The sequence below is a fragment of the Lutra lutra genome, chromosome 16, assembly GCF_902655055.1.
Source record: "Lutra lutra chromosome 16, mLutLut1.2, whole genome shotgun sequence".
Lineage (NCBI taxonomy): Eukaryota > Metazoa > Chordata > Mammalia > Carnivora > Mustelidae > Lutra > Lutra lutra.
The window spans coordinates 27,613,700-27,626,816 of record NC_062293.1 but is presented as its reverse complement, the minus strand read 5'-3'; the positions used below and the strand labels follow the sequence as shown (position 1 = coordinate 27,626,816).

Here is a 13,117-nt window from a genome sequence, read left to right as displayed (position 1 = left end):
ATTCTGCCAGCGACCACATGAGCTTGGAAGAGACTCCAAGCCTCAGATGAGACCCCAGCCCTTGATAACACCATGGTGGCAGCCTTGTTAGACCCTAAGAGGAGGAGCAGGCTAACCTGTGTCCAGACTCCTGACCCACAGAAAACTGTGAGATAATAAATACATATTGTCTTAAACTGGTGAATTCGTGGTAATTTGTTACATACTAACAGATAACTAATATATCCATTGTGATAATGTGTTACATACTAACATAAACAGATAACTAATATATCTGTTCACCAAAAGAAACCCCAGGTGCACCCTATCCAATGCCTTGCTGAAAATTCAAAGGCAGTAGCCATGAAGAGCAAAGACATTCATAGACTTCATCAGCCTTTCTTGATGGTCTTACTCTAACAGCTAGACATGCCAGCTTCAATATTCCCCTACAAGTTCTAACTCCCCAGCTCCTTTTGTAATTGTGTAGCATCTAATTTGTATAACAACTTTCTCACTTTGTGACACTCATAGTGGCTCTGCTTCCCTGAATGAACCATGACTGATACGGTGACGGGTCCCAGAAGTGGCACTAAGACAACAGAATCTTTAGAATGGAGATCTGGAATTGGCTTTAACATCTAATTAGACTTATGGACATTAATGACCTTGTCACCAGTGTTAGCACAATGGTAGTCCAAGGAATTCCAATCGGCAATCCAAGTGACAATACAGAAAACTGTCACCTCTAGACATCTATATTCAAGCACCCATAGAAGACAGTGCTTTGGAGGACCAAGTGGTTGCTGCTATAAACATTTTTAGTTAAAATAAGGCATATGGAGATTATTTGGCCAATTATAAATGCATTAGAGCACTCAGAGAAATACAGTTATGATCTTGTGGCTTTAAATTCCCACTGCAAGGTCCAATAAAAAATCAGAAAGCTTTAGTAACTGCCCTAAAAGAAAACCTCATCTCCTATAACCATAGGTACAAGATTTCTGAAAATCAAACCAAAGTCTAATCCTGTGGGTGACTTAAGTACAATACAGATGCAATCCACAATTGCTACAGGGCTTTGTTTTTTTGTTGTTGTTGTTTTTTTTTTAATGTTATAGTGAGGGTATTGATGGAGAAGGAGCAGGATGTTGGAAGTCTGGATGGCAGGATTTAATGGGCAGAGTCTAATGAAACTGAGCACATCACACCCTGAAAATTCTGCTGAGTTCCCTTTTCCCACAGAAGCAGACCTTACACCCTTATATGAGTAGCATCTCTCCATGGCTGAAGCACGTGCATTTACTTCCCATGAGGTAGTTACCTACAGGGGATTGCTGGTCCTCCTCAGGACCTTCTCCCACCACCTGCCATTGTTTCCAGGCCCAAGTCCTGGCATGACCTATAGGGTCAGAAGCAAACTACAACCCATGGAAAGGAGCCCTATGCACATAAAAAGAAATGTGAGATTTTTCGAATTCCAATTTGGTTAGAGCCAAAGCAGTAATCAGAATGGTTGAAAGCACAAAGATCGCTGATGTTGGCTAATTGAGCATATTGTCCTTGGGACTAAAAGATCAGAAAATTAGAGTTTTGACTTTTATAAGTGAAAAAAGATTCTAGATCAGATGAAATCTGTCTTGAATGGTCAAAATGCAGCCCCCAACTTGACCTGAGCCAGCTTACAGACCTAGTCACTTGAGTAAAGTGGAATCTGGGTCCCCTTGAGAAGGGAATCTGTGCATGCTAAAAATGCATGCCTTGAATCCTTCTCCTGCTCTTCTCCAGTGTGACCAGTGACCATTTAGGGAGTTGGCTTGGACAGAAGAGGTGGGGGAATGTTATGCTGGCCTTTCAGGAATTATTACACAACAGCTCTGAACTGACACTAATTTCTGGTGACTTAACATGTTACTGTGATCTACCATTCAGAGTAGGGGCTTATGGAGGCCCTGTGATTATGAAGTTTTGGCCCAGGTCTACCTCACAGCAGGCACAGTGGGCCCCCACACCCAATCTGTGCTTATCTCCTCTGTTCCATAATCTAAAATTAATAGACATCTCAGAAACTGGCAGATTCCCACAGTGGTTTCCACACAGATAATGTGATGGCTCTTCTTGTCGAAAAGGTCACATGGAAGCTACCAGAACTGAGTCTACTTCCTAAAATAAGAAACGAAAATGACGCTGCATTCTTGGAGAGATTGCAAATATTACCGCCACCCTCAAAGCCTCAGAAAATACAAGAGTTCCACCTTCCAAAGAAGACAGAAGGATCTTCTGAAAATACCAGGGGATTATTGTAAATGGTAAAACTTTAATTACAGCTGATGGATTAAGTCAACTGGCACCTGGTACCTAGCTATCATTGTGGTGAATGATTTTCCTCCATATACCTAACAGTGCGGACCACCGAAAACAATTTACTTTCATCTGGCAAGGTCAGCCCCATTCATTGTCTTACCTGAGGGTTCTAGTCAACTCTTAATTGCTAATTCAGAGTCTAGTCTGCAGGGTCCATGACTGCTTCTCCTTGACACTGATCCACTGTGTCAATGATAGCACAGAACGCTGCTTCTAACAGAAATCTGACCAGTGCAGCGAGAGCTTCGCACTCAGTTTACTGGTGTTACCATGTCCCTTAACACCCTGCAATAGCTGAATTGTAGAATGCACTTATGAAGACCCAGTGTCCTAGTTGGGTAGCAACATTTTTCAAGGTTGGGTTGACAGCCTCAAAGACACAGTACCTGCAACCAACATACAATGCTATCTTTCCTTGGAAGATCAGAAATTCAAGAGGTGGAAATGGGAGTGGCCACTCTCATTATTTCTCCTAGTGATATCTAGCTAATTCTTCCCCAACCTTGTAACATTGCCCTCTTGTTTATTTACAGGTCTTCATTCCCAAGAGAAAGAGGCTTCCTCTGTGGATAGTAATTATGCCATTAAAATAAAAGTTGAGAGCACCTGGGCGGCTCAGTGGGTTAAAGCCTCTACCTTCTGCTCGGGTCATGATTCTGGGGTCCTGGGATTGAGCCCCACATCAGGCTCTCTGCTCAGTGGGGAGCCTGCTTCCCCTTCCCTCTCTCTCTACCTGCCTCTCTGCCTACTTGTGATCTCTGCCAAATAAATAAATAAAATCTTTAAAAAATAAAAAAAATAAAAGTTGAAAGTGCCATGTGGTCACTTAGATCTACGTGAGTCAGTGAAACAATGGGTAAAGATAGGATTACTCTACTTCTGGGTGATTAATCCTATTTTTTTTCCCTGACAGAAGGAAATTAAATTGCATCTATACAGTAAGAACAGGGAGGGTCATGTCTAGAATGCAGGAGATCCTCTGGTGCATCTCTTAGCTGTCCCATGGCCTGTGGTCAAAGTTAATGGAAAACTACAACAACCCTATATAGAAATGAAGGTTTTGATCACGTTTGTAAACAAGGAACCATGACAAGCTGAAATGCTTGGTGAGGGCAAAAGGAGTATCAAACATATATTAGAAAGAAGTTATATAAAAAATGAAAAATTAAAAAAATTTAAAAATAAAAATAAAAATAAATAAATAAATAAAAAAGAAAGAAGTCATAATGGCCAGCTATGATCTTGTGAATAATTGCAGAAAAGCTAGGAAAGAGTAAGTCTTCCTTATTTTGATATGAATATATTTGCATAGAATGTTAATTCTCTTTGTTTTTAATTCGTTCTTTTTTTCCCATTCTGTCAACCTTATAACTCAGTACTTAAGTAACAGGATGTCAAGGGGGAGTGTGACTTCATCAGAAGAGGAATAAATATCCAAAAAATGGTTGAAGTGGGAGTTTGTGTGCTCTCCCTTGGAGGGAATGTTAGCATGTCTGAGGTACAAAGAAATGATCAGATCATGTCAGGCAGAGGCCTCATTTTGCTATTGTCCTCATCTGAAGTTAAATATAGGTAAAAGAGGTGTGTTATGTATGCCAGTTTGACAAGGGGTTGACTGGTGGGTTGTTCTATTGTCAACTTGGTTATGCTGAGAACTACATTTTCCAGAATCTCCTTGTCTATGTAATTCTGGGTTAGAGTTTGTCAAAAATTAAGTCATAGGAGTTTTGGGACACAGAAGCAGCAACCATCATTCTGCAAAGTCAGAGATGTTGAAGATAGATACAGAGGTCCTGGCAGATCCCGGCTGGGCCAAGCTCTTTCCCACTCAGCACCCAGCTCTCCTTCCCAGCTGCTAGTCCTGCTAACAGCGCCCCAGGCTTCCCACCAGATGCTTTGCTGCAAAGTCACAGAGCTGACAGCCATGAACAATCCCTGCCTTCCAGAGACATCTACAAGGGCAGACACACAGGAACCTTCCGGATTTCATTTAAATTCATTTAAATTCTAACTCACTCCCTTGCTCCCAGGATGGTTCGTGATGCTTCCTCTCTGAGCACTGAACTCCCCTTTTCAATCCTTTGATTCTCCAGTTTCTCCCTCTAACACAGAAGGTCTAATTCCTATAACGAATTCCTTACCAGGACACTCAGAATGGCTGCTCTTTAGCCTGAACTCGGACTGATAGAGGAGCCTAAAAATAGAGTGATCTTCATTTCTTGTGAAAAATCAGCAATCATTTTATAATAAACTAAATAGAGAACATCCCTAAATATCAGTGTCAATGTTAAAAACAGACAAGACCCTACAGAGTATCCTCCCCTTAATTCTTTCTAACCTGGCCTGCACAGATGACATCATTCTCTGAAAAATGTTGCCATGTCTTCCTGTGAGTTTTCACCAGCAGACTGATGAGATCCTTTTCTTGGGGTAGTGGCTGTCTGGCCGACTCAGCCACTGTGATCAATACTATTGATTCTATCCAGGAGGCCAGAACAGGAGAGTAGGAAAATCTAGTCCAGCTTATCTGAGCTAGCTTCACCACACGTACAACTTCTCACTTATTAAGACTGACCGTAGAGGTTCAAAAGACAGAGGCAAAAGTTGAAGAATCCAAGCCCTGATATCTGGGAGGGAAACTCAAAAGGAATCTGCATGTCTATAAAATGCAATAGAACTGATATAACATGTAAATTATTAACACATTGGCCCTGGCACAGAGACCTCCAGTAGGCGCCATTGACAGGTGCTTACCAGGCTCTCAGTAAAGTGTAATCAGCACGTTGAACAAGCACGAGTCATGGAATGAAATTATAAAGCCCTTTTCTATTGCCTCTCATTGTGTTTACCACTCAATGAGTCTTTGTCTTCTCCCACCCTTATAGAAAATTCAGGCACACCTCAAGACAGTCTCGGCAATTCTTAAGTTATGAAATATTGTTTCACCTTAAGAACTGAAATGTCTACTTTCATGTGTGTTCAAAATCCCAAACTTCCTTGGGTTGAAACATGAGGAATAAAGAACAAAAAAGAATTAAGGATGGTCCTTATTGGACGGATGGCTTTTCTCCAGAACTGGCAGATGGCTGGATTGACCACTTCTCCAGTGGTGTTCTCATGGAGTCTGTGGGGGCCATTCTGGAGTCCCTTGATCTCTGTTCTTGTTCATCTGTCCACTTGTTTGATCTTCACCCTCCGAAAATTGGCTGATACCTTCATTTTCTCTCCATGGATAGCTCTATGTCCCTCCAGGCAACCCTCTGACTTTTCCCCAACTCCATCTTATCCATCACTGCTCCATGAGAAATAAAGTCATGCATTCTTCCCCCGATGTATGTTGGGGTGCAGGCGACTCAGTATAGTCATCTCTAGATCTCCTGTATACAAGAGTCAGACCATTTCTTACACTATTCCTCACTCAGGCAGGAATCAGACCTCAGGCCAGTGTGTGTGTCAACTCTCTACATGATCTTAGTAAGACCCTTTCATGGGCACAAAGTGAAGGACAGGCACAACCCAGCCCTTTCCTCTGAGATGGGTAGGACAGCTCAGTGTCCACCAGCAGTCTTTTCCAAAGTCCTCTTTACAGCTTTTTATTTTAATCCTCAGTTCATTTACATCTGCTCAATGTGGAAGAAGCATTTAGAATGGTCATAAACCACCTAACTACTTTTCAACCATGACTTTCTGTGAATTCTCCATCGTAAACGGTTATGCTTGCTGTGGTGTTTGATACATATTTGCTTACATCCTAGGAGAAAACTCCATTGTAAAATACCATCAGGTGAAGCAATTTATTTCTGGAATCACTTATCTTTACAATTCTTGATCTGTCCTCTCAACTTCTCTACTTACCAACTCCACTATTTAAAGTATAATTATATTCTCAATCACTTCATACACACACACACACACACACACATATATACACACACACATATACATATATATACACACACACACACATATATATCTTAAAGATCTATTTATTTATTTTAGAGAGAGAGAGCACAGGTGGGATGGGTAGAGGGAAGGGGAGAGGGAGAGGAGAAGCTCAAGCAGACACCCGCTAAGCTCAGAGCCCAATGAGGGGCTTGATCTTACAATCCTCAGATCACAACCTGAGCCAAAACCAAGAGTCAGACAGCCAACTGACTGCACTGCACTACCCAGGTGCCCCATAAATGTATATTTCTTTCAGATAGTTCATGATACAATAAGTGTGATTTCTGTGTCTTAACTTCTTTCTTTATTCATACACCTAAAATATACCCCCCCTCAGGTCATCCTACGTGCAAGCCCAGGGCCGAACATGAGGACATCAAGGATCCTTAAACCAGAACCCGGCCGAAAAGAGATCGCTCAATTGTTAGAATTATGAGAAGAGTATTCGAGAGAGAGTTAAGTCACACAGAAGAAACAGGAGTTACCAGAGGAGAGGCTGCATCCACTGAATCTTCAAAGAGAAACAAAAGTTGGGGAGTAGAGAGCCATCCCAGAGAAAACGGGGAAAATACAGGTCAAAGTAGAGAGGCAAGAGAAGGAATGGAATAACAATTAGCCAGGGATGGTTCAGTATTCAGGGAACACACGGGTGTAAGGCAGGCCACGTTGATAGATGAGCTGAACAAGTTTAGCAAGGATGCATTTTAAAGGAGTTCGCATGCTTGTTAAAGTTTAAAATTTATGTTGAAGGCAATTGGAAACACCACATTTTAAGCAAGACTGTGCTGCAGTTGCAGTAAGATTTAAATTTTAGAAAAATTATTCTAAATGAAGAGTTACTAATAATTGGGGTGGGGGAGGTAATGAAACATTATGACAAAGCATTGATGTTCTCCAAAAATTAAGATCTCATACAAATAATTTAAAAGCCAAACAGTACCACAGGAGAAAGGGGGAAACACTGAAAAGATTCATTCTTGGGGGGAAAAAAAAGTCAAGAGAGACAAATTAAAAATGTGATAATACTTTCCACTGCTAAGATAAAAAGTCTGTCATGTCAAATATGATGAAGTTTTAGGGAAACAATCTCTTACAATGCTGTGAGGGTTCAAGTCAGTGAAGCCATTTTAGAAGACAACTTGGTGGTATCTATCAAAACTGAAAGTTGTGTGTGTCCTGTGACTCATCAGGCCCTCTTCTCGAGGTCTTGTATCACAAGTATTCATGTGTGCCCAAGGTTAGCACAAGGATGTTCAGAACTGCATTGTGTGGGACAATGAAACCTTGAAAACTGTCATAAAAAAGATGCCATGAGGTACAAACAGGACATTTCCTTTTTTCTTAGAACTAAAGTACACAGCTGAGAACAGAAGACATTATAGTGAACTGCCCAATGTGGGGTCCAGCCCTCTCCCCCTGGAGCCTACACAGAGACAACAGGTCAGTAGAACTGACACATGACCTCCGCTCCTCCCCCGTGGTCCTATCAGGACAACCGGGAAGTTATTCTTCTAGTTCCCATACCCAGGAAGGGAAAAGCCCAGAGAATCTCCGGGGACAGTATGGGGAGGTCTCCAAGAAAGGGAGACTGACATTTTATCTCTACTTAAATTTCTGCTTAGTCATGGGAGAACCCCACTCCAGGTGAAAAGAACACAAGAGGGACAGCACAGAGGGGGCAGCCAGCTGGGGGCATTGACAATCCACTCAGGTCCCCCACTCCCACAGATCTAGAAAGTAGAACCTGCTGGTCTCCCTAGACTCAGTCAGGGGTCACAGAAGGTAAGGAGACCAAGCCCTGCTCTCCTGCTGGGGATGGCTGCAGGGTAAAGCCACAGAGGCCTGGCCTTGAGCTGGGCTGTGGGAAGCTGCCGCCACTCTTCTACTGTAAAATCAGCGAGCTGGGAAAGTGCTTACAACCAACCCAGGAGAGGATCTCCACGTTGGGCTCTTAAACAGATGATGTGTTTTATCCCCCTCGCTCCTTTGGGCTAACACCAAGAGAGAGAAGAATGGAAAGGAAAAGTGGGAAAAGGTAGAGGAAGGAGGGTTCCTGGGCAGTCCATTCTGCTTCCCACCAACTCCCCCGCCCCAATCCCCAGTCTAAACCCTTAGACCCACATCATGACTGAGTGAGTGCGGCAATGAAAGATATTGCTTTGAATTGAATAGGAGATTACAGTGATAAAAGGTACATTACTGAGTCTAAAAGAAGTGAAGTGAAACTGGTTTAATAACAGAAAGGAACGTCACTGACTCCAATGAGCTGTTATTAAGGGATCCCAGGACTCAGCAGGAGTGGGCTGGAGGAAGCTTGACAGAGCAGAGCTATTGTAGTTATTGAAAAAAATAAAACATCCTCATATACCCGGGGAGAATGGAGACTTCTTTTTAAGTAATTATACAAACTAAATGTCTAGCACTAGGAGAAAGGATAAATCTATGTATACATACACTGTGAATTCAAACAGCGTGTGAGGTAGTTCAAAGGAATGACGTGGTTCAAAATTACTGATATGGATATTTCAGAAACATGTTGGCTGAAGAAAAAGAGGGGAAGAACAGTGCAGGCACAAGACCGTTATTATATACTTTTCACAGAGATAGATAAAGAAATAGAGATGTAATTTTTAGAAGAGGACTCCTTAAATGCATGTTAGTTCTTAGGAAAGAAAAATAAATAATTATTATAAGATCAAAGTCAAGGGGATTTTAGTTTGATGTACAAGGTGCCTTCTTTATTAAAAAAGAGAAAATGTATTCAGACACTACTTGTGTAACACAACTTATAAAAAAGAGAAATTTTAGGGGCACCTGGGTGGCTCAGTGGGTTAAAGCCTCTGCCTTTGGCTCAGGTCATGATCCCAGGGTCCTGGGATTAAGCCCCACATCGGGCTCACTGCTCAGCAGGGAGCCGGCTTCCTCCTCTCTCTCTGCCTGCTTGTGATCTCTGTCAAATAAATAAATAAAATTTTCAAAAAAAAAAGAAATTTTACTAAAACAAAACAATGGTTAATTTTGTGTGATGGATATTTGAATGACTTATGACTTATTTTCTTCCTTGTACTTTTTTAATATATTTTTTCAAGATTTTATTTGTTTATTTGACAGAGAGAGAGATCACAAGTAGGTAGAGAGGTAGGCAGAGAGAGAGGGGGAAGCAGGCTCCTCGCTGAGCAGAAAGCCCGATGAGGGGCTCGATCCCAGGACCCTGAGATCATGACCTGAGCTGAAGGCAGAGGCCTAACTCAGTGAGCCACCCAGGCACCCCCCCCTTTTTTTTTAATATTTTAAAATAACATTATCCTCCATAAAAAGGGAAAGGAACAGAAAAAACCAACAGGCACAATGATCATTGATCTCATCAGAGTTACATAAATTCTAATAAAGATGAGATATTACTTCCAACATATTTATTTAATTATAATAATGGAAGTGCTCATATACAGGAGGTAGGAGTTTATATGGTTATGTTCCTCTGGAAGAAATCTGGCAAGATGTATATATAATGAGTGGGGTTTTTTTGTTTTTTTGTTTTTGAGGGGAAAAAAGTTCATGACTATGTATGCATAAAGCATTTCCAAGATTTAGTAAAATGTTAACTGTGTTAATCTCGGAGTCTTGGGATTATAGATGATAGTTGTTTATCTGTATCTTTCTTCTATAATAAACACATGTTATTTAGATCATAAACCTATACAATATGTACACATACATATTTAAATTTTCTACTCTCTCACTTAGTAATTACAAGTAGGAATCTATTGTAAAGAAATAATAGATTTCTTCAAGATATAGCACAAAGATATCCATGGAAACCTTATTCATAACTAAAAATTGGAAACAACCTCCATGCTCAACAGTAAGTGAATGTTTAAAGACACTATAAAACAACCATATGATGGAATAGAAAGTAGCCTCTTACAAAAACAGTGTTTTCAAAACACACTGAATTGCATGCGGGGAATTCTTAGGATACAGTACTGTGAGGAACAGAGAAAGGAAGAGAAGTAGGGATGAATTACCAGGTAGTTCCAGGGGCCTACCAAAGCTTGAAATCCATATATTAGTGGAGGAACCAATCAGCCTGGTTGCAAGATTTTTCTCATCTAGGACTCGGCACCCCATCACACAAGCACGCAAGACAGAGAGCTTCTAGAAAGCTAATTCAGTGCCAAGTATAATGAACTCTGTGTTTTCCAGGGCTTTGAGTTTCAGTTTACAATCACCCCGTCTTCCATGTGCCATATTCCCAGTCATCAGAAGGTCCAGAATACCTTCTTCCCTGAAAGGTCCCCTGCCAGCAGACTATAGTCCTGTTGTCACATGCAGAAGCAGCAAGCCACTGGTGTCTGCAGCGGAACAAAACTTGTGTTTGAGGGACCATGGAAGAACTCCTGAGAGTGCCCAGACTCAACCCTTTACCATGTGGTTGGCAGAGTTCTCACAGGATCACTACTATCTGTGTATATAGAACACAGGTTCGGGGCGCCTGGGTGGCTCAGTGGGTTAAGCCGCTGCCTTCGGCTCAGGTCATGATCTCAGAGTCCTGGGATCGAGCCCCGCATCGGGCTCTCTGCTCAGCAGGGAGCCTGCTTCCTCCTCTCTCTCTGCCTGCCTCTCTGCCTGCTTGTGATCTCTCTGTCAAATAAATAAATAAAATCTTTAAAAAAAAAAAAAAAAAAAAAAAGAACACAGGTTCCAAGACCAGACCCCTCAAGTGCTCCTCCATGCCGATGTTCAAGCAGACCATGAAAGTCTCTGCAGCTTCACGGTTTTATTTGTTTTCACTGTTGCTTTGGTAGTCTTGTGTCTGGGATTATGCCCCACAGAAAGAGATGTGTACCCTAAAGATACGTTAAGTTAAATGGAGAATTTTTTTTGGAAACACTTGAATTTCATAAATCCAAGAGGTTATGAAGTGTAGGTCAGGCACAAATAAATGTCTCCAGATGAATCTTTTAAAAGCATATTATGCGGGGTACCTGGATGGCTCAGTGGGTTAAGCCTCTGCCTTCGCCTCAGGTCATGATCTCAGGGTCCTGGGTTGAGCCCCACATCAGGCTCTCTGCACAGCAGGGAGCCTGCTTCCCCCCTTCTCTCTCTGCCTGCCTCTCTGCTTACTTGTGATCTCTATCAAATAAATAAAATCTTTTAAAAGCATATAATGCTCAAATCTCACCCTCAAAGATTCTGATTCCAAATTCTGTGAGGCAAATACTTGTTTTAGTACATTGTGTTAATAATGGCTAATCTAGGGGTGCCTGGGTGGCTCAGTGGGTTAAGCTGCTGCCTTTGGCTCAGGTCATGATCTCAGGGTCCTGGGATTGAGTCCCACATCGGGCTCTCTACTCAGCAGGGACCCTGCTTCCCTCTCTCTCTGCCTGCCTCTCTGTCTACTTGTGATCTCTCTCTGTCAATTAAATTAATAAAATCTTTACCAAAAAAAAAAAAAAAGACTAATCTACCCTCCTCACAGAATTTCTCCCTTATAAAGAGATGCACAGTGATTTTCCAGAAGATGTTCCATTTTCAGAGCTCTTTTAACACTTTTCGTTTCACATCAAGGCTCCTAACGGGGTCCTGGTTTTGTACATACCATTTTAAGGACCTCTAGGTTTTGGTCTACCTCTCCTATCTCAGGGTTTAAATACAGTGTTAGCAGAACACTCAGGGGCTTAAAGATGACCTCATATGCCATAGCTCTTTGACATGACCCTACTAAACAACTTGTTCCCCATGTAAGTAAGCATCACCATCAATGGCACGCATGGCTCTCTGAAGTTGGTGCCCTTTCTTAACTCTGTATCTTAGATATCAAAGTTACAAAACATTATGGAGAGTATGCACCAGGCTCTGTTTACAAAGGACAGTCTAAGTCATGCTTATTCACACATGTAGTTTCTTAAATACCCACGCAGCCACGGGTCATGTGACTGGAAGGTCTCCCAACCACACAATCTCTCCTGGCGCTGCCTGAGCGCGGGACCCATCCCGGCTTACGGGGTGCTGCTACAGCAGCGAGAAGGAGGGCTGGGACCGGGACAGAGAGGAACAGAAGCTGCTGCTGGACCCGAGCAGCCCCCCTACCAAAGCCCTCAATGGAGCTGAGCCCAACTACCACAGCCTGCCTCCCACACGCACAGATGCTCTCCTCCATCCTTGCTGAGACAGCCAGCAACATCACTGACGTGTCTGCGGCAGCCTCCCTGGGCACGGAGCAGCGTGAATGCACGGACCGGGCAAGGCAGTACAGCTCCCACTCGGCTGTGCGGAGCAGCAGCCTCACCCGCTGGAAGAGACCGCCGCTGCTGCCATCTCTCACCAGGCCAGTGAGCCCATCCCCTTCTCCGACTTGCAGCAGGTGTCCACGAGAGCTGCCCCTGCCTACAGTGCGCTTTCTTACATCCCAGGGGACGCAAAAGAGGAGCTGGTCGTATGGTTTGGGATCCCGTGAAGACAGAGATGGCTGGACAGCTCTTCTCCCTTTACCGTGTGTCCACCCTGCCTCCCCCGGCCCCCAGCCTCAGCGGGGCTCACACAGCACCCTGACCTGCTACGAATCACCGAGAAGAGCATGGAGGAGGCGAAGAGCGAGGCTGGAAGCCTCAGTGCTTGAGGACGGAGCCAGGGAGGGCAGAAGCATTTGGGACTGGCATTCAAAGCCCTGGCCAGGGATGGGGTGGGGATCAAAAGGTCAGAGCCTGGTAGGTCTTCATGGTCACTGGCAAGATCGAGGTACCACTATGTGGGTGATCCCTAGGGGGCCCATGGGAGCCCCGTCCCACCATTTCTCTTGGCCTCACTCCTTCCCCGCCCCCTTGACTTG

The 13,117-nt window shown here is 43.2% G+C and overlaps 1 pseudogene; it reads left to right on the top strand.

Moving 5' to 3' along the window:
• The window catches only part of LOC125086680 (ragulator complex protein LAMTOR1-like), a 52,930-nt pseudogene extending 40,185 nt beyond the window's left edge, over positions 1–12,745 (top strand).
• Positions 12,746–13,117: the final 372 nt, after the last annotated feature.